General features: G+C 33.9%; 1 pseudogene across 1 annotated transcript; it reads right to left on the bottom strand.

The window, feature by feature from the left end:
• Nucleotides 1-1,060: 1,060 nt before the first annotated feature.
• On the bottom strand, nt 1,061-4,742 carry LOC143632910 (UV-stimulated scaffold protein A homolog; annotated as a pseudogene). Its single transcript, XR_013153594.1, has 2 exons — nt 4,528-4,742; nt 1,061-2,716 (listed from the first exon to the last, which is right to left on the bottom strand). The product of XR_013153594.1 is annotated as a UV-stimulated scaffold protein A homolog (transcript).
• Between the last annotated feature and the right edge of the window lie 1,258 nt (nt 4,743-6,000).

The raw sequence follows: 6,000 nt of genomic DNA, 5'->3' as shown, positions 1-6,000 counted from the left end.
TCTAATTTACATGAGTGAAGTTTTATTCACTATGGAACCACTTTAAAAACACTTTTCTTTGTTGCAATTTCATCATGATAATATTATTCAACATGCACAATTATGATATCTTCTAAACCACTCAGTGACATCTTAGTTGGTAGTTAGCTAGTTGATCAATCTAAGATCCATCAAAATAATAATATGATCTTTCAAACAGTTAAGAAACTAGTAGAAGTAGGTGCCTTAACTACCATCATTTAAAGAATTGTGTCTATTCTAATTGGAGCAAACTTATTTATCATCACATAAATACATAAATAGTCACATTGTTTGGTGATGAGCCTTTGAAGTTTGAAAAGACACCACAAGTATCATATGAAAAGTGGTGGGCATATGAAAAGACATCAACAAGTAGTATCATATGAAGAGTCAAATCCTCAATCATGCAGACACATCCCATTCATTAGAAACAATGACAGACCGGAAATTTTTAGCGTGCGACAAATATCAAATACTTATAACTAAGACTGGTAAACCAGACGGGTCAGGCCAGGCAGGGTGACGGGTCAATATGGATATGGGTCAGAGCTGATCGCTTAAGAGATAGTTTAGTTTTGATCGGGTCACACACTTATATAAGTATAATAGGTTCCAGTCAAAACAAGTCATTTTAGCAAAAGCTTTAAGTGTAAACCTCGAAATGAGTTTTCATGAACCTGGGTATATATCTCAAAGCTGTAAAGTCGCGACGTTCTACTAACAGAGTTTAATATGAACATATAAACCTTTATGTGGCTTGACACATCATCCGGCGGAGCGTATTTAAGAACTTACAAATTAGGCCTGGTAAAATGATTGGGTCGGTGACAGGTCATCCCGAGCCAATTTAAAAATAGTTTGATTTGGTCGAAAACGGGTATAATTGACCTTCACAAGCAAGTACAACACCACTAAAGTTTATTATTTGTACCCATTGTTATATACAACACATTTCAAAATATCTTATTACATAAAACATACTTAAAAAATAAAAATAAAAAAAAACACAAGAAACAAATAAAGTAACATAAAAAAAAGTTTTACCATTGATTAGGAAAAGCTTCTCTGTATTTTGAATCATCACCTGCAAGATTCACCTGTCTTGCAATAGCCTTCCTATTCAACAACCTTGTAGCCAATCGATCTTTTGCAGTTACTTTCTTCTTCAACATCTTTGCAAGACTCGCCTTTTCTCTACCCAAATGTAACTCTCCGCTAGCAGACGAGACCGAAGTCGAAGCCATTGCTGCATCACGTAACACCGCTTCATTATGCTCCCGAACCTTAGCAAGTTTAGCGTGCTTTAGTTCCTTTTTATCATACTCTCTTTTCTTCATAACCTCTTTATCTCTCTCTCTAACGTTCTTAACCGCCTGTTTTAACAAATCCTCTTGTGAAAAGTTAGTAATATTGGGTTCTTGGTTTGTTATCATCCCTTCACTGTCTCGAGCAACAATAGGCCCGTGAAACGGGCATACTTTTAAATCCCGTCTCTCACATAACCGCCCTTTCTTAAAGGTGCGCAACATTGTTGAATTTCTTTGCGTTCTTCTTCGTATACAGTTGCATGCACATTTAGTTCAGCGATCTTATTAGCTGGGATAACTGCATCATGGTCAACCCGACCCCAATGAGCTTCAACCTCTAACCCTCTTTGGTTAGCCATATGAACACGGTTCGAACCCCAGTTATCCAAAAACGAACCCCATTTCATCACCGGAGCTTCATCCATAAGCTTTCTTTTTTGTGGATCCAAATTGGGTTTCACCTTCAAATTAGAATTTGTTTCTCTACTTTTACTGCATTCTGGAGAATCATTTTGTTTAGCGGGTGTAACGGATTTTGGAATATTAAACGATATACTTGCACCCTCTTCCCATATATCTTCTTCCTCATCATTTTCATGAGTTGACAGAACGCATCCAACTTCTTCACATTTCTTTTCTATTGATTTGAGATGATTTTTAATATCAATGAACTCTTTTAACATGGTATCTCTAAGTCGGTTATCTGACAACTCTACCCTTATGAGAACAGAAACTGATTCTTGAACTGCAGCTAAGTGTTTAGTCACTAAAAGCTTGTAAAGTTCTCTTAACGCATCGAACACCACTTTATTTTCACTATTTTCTTGTACTTTATCTGCTTCTGTCAATGCATTTTCACGAATCATGCGCAGTTCCCGGTTACGAAAAACTTCAAACTCTTCTTCATCGATAGGATCTAATGGTACGTTTTCTTCTTTAGAACTTATAATAATATCTAAGCATTCACTAATTTCATCAACTATTGAATTAACTTCATCCTTTATCAAAGAGATATTGGACTTCAAATATTCATACTTCTTTAACAGAATCTCTTGGGTTTTTAACTCTCTTTCTCTTCTCTCCTGCTGAATTCTTGCTGCATTTGCTTGAAGATTAGGAAACTGATACCGAAGGGTGTTCTTTAGATAATCATAACCTAATCTAAGCTGTCTGTAATGGATTCCAAATGTGGTGTTCCAGTTTTCTAAAAACTCTATTGCTTTAGACCGCAATTTGGATGCAATGGCTGGAGGTGCAGGGAGTGGTTGTTTGCTTCTGAACCCAACACTCAAAGTCAACAATTGGTCCAAATTCTCAACAATTAGGGTTCTAAAAAGCTTTGACCGCATGAACAGTTCATGGATTATAGTTAGTGTGAGATACCGTACCTGTAATGTAACTGCATATCAGAATTTCATCTTGATAACCACCACTATTTGAGAACCAACAAAACAAAGAAGCATTGCATTTATGCCTGCAAAAGTAAAACAATACATGTCTTGTTTGGCATTTAACCATTGCTATATCAAATTATCAACACATAAGCATGACCATTGCTAAACACTTAAACATATAAACTAATGATTTACAAACTCTTATCACAGAAGTTTAGGTCAATGTAGATTGTGTCTAATGCATAGAACTGCAAACGAACCAAACGTTCAGCAAACTATTCATGAACTGTTTGGTGGGAATTTCGTTCGTTTAATAAGTAAATGGATGAGGAATTTCGTTCAACTAACTAAATGAACGAACACGAAAAGAGACTATGTTCGTTCATTTGTGTTCGTGAATGTTCGATAGTGCGTCCATTTACGTCCGTTTGTGTTCTTTAATGTTTGTTCTTTAAAGGTTTTTAAAATTTTTTTAATTTCTTTCCTAATTTCATTATACAGATTTAAACAAAATTATAGACTATAAAACAAAAATATACGAGTATTACGTGATTAACTTATATTCAAGATCACAATACGAATATAAATGTCAAAAAAACACCAACGTTAACTTGGTAGACCGAGCGAACCGTTGGCACTAACCATTCTCAGTTAGCCAAGTCAAATAAAACTTTGTTTGCGCTCGTTCAAGTAAACCGTTCACAAACAGTTATTTTCCTTCTGTTATCTGTTCGTGAACCGTCCGTTCATCCGCTAAAAGCTTAATGAACAAACATGAACAAGGCCTTGTCGGTTCGTTTACAGCCCTAACACAATTACCATGACAGTAAGCTTTCATCTACACCTATATTTCGAACTTCATTGACTTAAAGTCTAATTATTCAATAACTTATGCCCAGAAATTTAGGTCTAATGTGTGCTACGCAGTCAATATCACCGAGATATCGGTTATTGGTCCCTTGCTAAAATATCGGTCATAATATCAGTACCGATAGTACTGACCAATATTCCCATTTACATCTTGATTATCAATTTTTAATGCTCCATGTTAGCATTTCAAGTCTTAATCAGTGCTACGATTGTAGTGTTTTGCAAATTGCAAGAGGTTAATTTGTTAATTGTAGGAGAGTATACTGAATTATTAGTAACAACACGAATCTACCAAAAATGAGAACGTAGGAAACAATACCAACTACAATAACAATCTACATAAGCAATGTTTTATAATAACAAAGAAAAAACCCTAAAAATAACAACAAAAGAATCAAAATTAGCAACAAAATAATAACAGCAAATACTTTTAACAGCATAAGAAAAAACCTAACAATAACAACAAAATGTAAATCAACAACACTTATAACGTCACATAATCGAAAATCAGCAAACACAAACAAAAAATAACAGCAAACACTTATAAAAACCAACCTAATAATAACAGCAAATTGGTTCTCACTGTTTTCACGTTAAGAAATATTTGTATTTGATCCTGAAACTAGTGTTGTTTAAATTGCTATATTTATATGATTTACATGATATAAAGATTTAAAGATATCTCACCACGATAACCAATATCTCAAATGATATTTTACCGCATTAACTGCTTAGAACGTGTGATCACTGATCAATATATGAGCTTCAAATATTAGTTGTTCATTATGAGTAATATAATAGCATGATTTACACTACATAAATGATATATATCAACAGAGTATACAATACACAATTAACAACTAATTGACAAATTACATGAAAACATAATAATAATAATAATAATAATAATAATAATAATAATCAATTTAACGGACCTGAGAGTGATCTCGTTTCATGAGGCTCATTAGGTTTTCAACCGCAATCCGGAGCTCCGAATCCGACTCACGGACAACGGATTTGATCGATTTGAGGATCCGCGGATCCAAGTCGGGTCCAGTTGAGTTGGTTGCTTTCTCAATTAACCCTACCACCACCGCCACCGTCTCACCGTCGTCTGCCATCGCCGGACGCCTGATTTATTATTATTTTTTATTTTAATTTTGACTTTTTATTTAGTTTGATTTTGGGTTCCTATTTGGATATTATTATATGGGATTCAGGTCAATGTTAGAGGCGGTGGATAAAAAGTTATCTAGAATTTTATATTATATTATTTTAAGACTTATAGCGGTTCTGTTCCGGAAAAAACTTGTCGAAGGTTTATTGTGGTACAAAAATAGTTGAGATCGGATTCAAACTTGAGAACTTGTAACTTTCAACCCAAATCTTCGTTTCCTCTTCGAGGTCATTGCCAGTTGCAACTAAACGTGTTAAGGAATTTATTTTTTAACTTTTATTTGTTTATTTATTTGTATACTATATTATAATACATTTGGTAGACTTGCTAAGAATTTTTTGATTTTAAGAGTTTTATAAGTTTTTATGAATATACTACAATGGACGGATCTATATAGAAGGGAGGGGTGTACGACAACCCCTCGAGTTTCAAAATTATAGTTTAACTCTATATATAAAATCTGGAGTCGGAGTGCATCATCCAGTCAAACTCTATGTATAAAATCTAGGGTATGTTTGGTAAGAAGCTTTTAGGAGTTTTTAGGGGCTTCAAGCTTCAAGCTTTTAAGAAAAAACTTGTACTCAATTAAAAGTCTTGTTTGGTTGAAAGAGCTTGAAGCTTTTAGTTTATGAGAAAAAGCTCATTTTTTAAACGCTACTACTACTATACTACTATTACTAGCATTTGTGAACAAGCTACAAGCTTTTACATTTGAATTTACAAGTTTGGTAATTGAACTTTCATCAACTTTTGTAAATTTATATAATAGTTACATATTTTATCCTTATTCAAAACTAACTACCGCATGACTTTTTAAAAGTCCATAACTTTTTCACATGTTAATATTTTTTTAAACAAATTACATCATAAAAAAGTGCATTTTATTCTTTTTAATTTGAGTATGATATTGCTATATTTTTTTACCGGTTATAATTGGCAACAAGTCGAGTCAGACGAGCTCGGGTCATGTGTAAGACCAAATTAGGGTCGGAACGAGTCGATAAAAATGGGTTTAATTTAGCTCGGTTCGTGTCAGTACGGTTTTGAGTCGAAATGGGCGGGGTTAGAACATGTTTCAGATTAAAACGGTATCGGGTCGGAAAGGGTTTCAGATTAAAAGAGGTTGGTTTAAAAAATTATCTATTTGAAATTACTGTATATTTTAGCTTTGTTTCTTGATTTTCGCCATCGATTACACGCTTACTGTATTTGCACAAAGTACACGTCTGCA

This window comes from Bidens hawaiensis, unplaced genomic scaffold (assembly GCF_021521415.1).
Source record: "Bidens hawaiensis isolate Kalapana, Puna unplaced genomic scaffold, B.hawaiensis_p1.1 tig00006555_1, whole genome shotgun sequence".
NCBI lineage: Eukaryota > Viridiplantae > Streptophyta > Magnoliopsida > Asterales > Asteraceae > Bidens > Bidens hawaiensis.
Note: the sequence above shows the minus strand (reverse complement) of the source record. Positions and strands in the feature narration are given on the sequence as shown.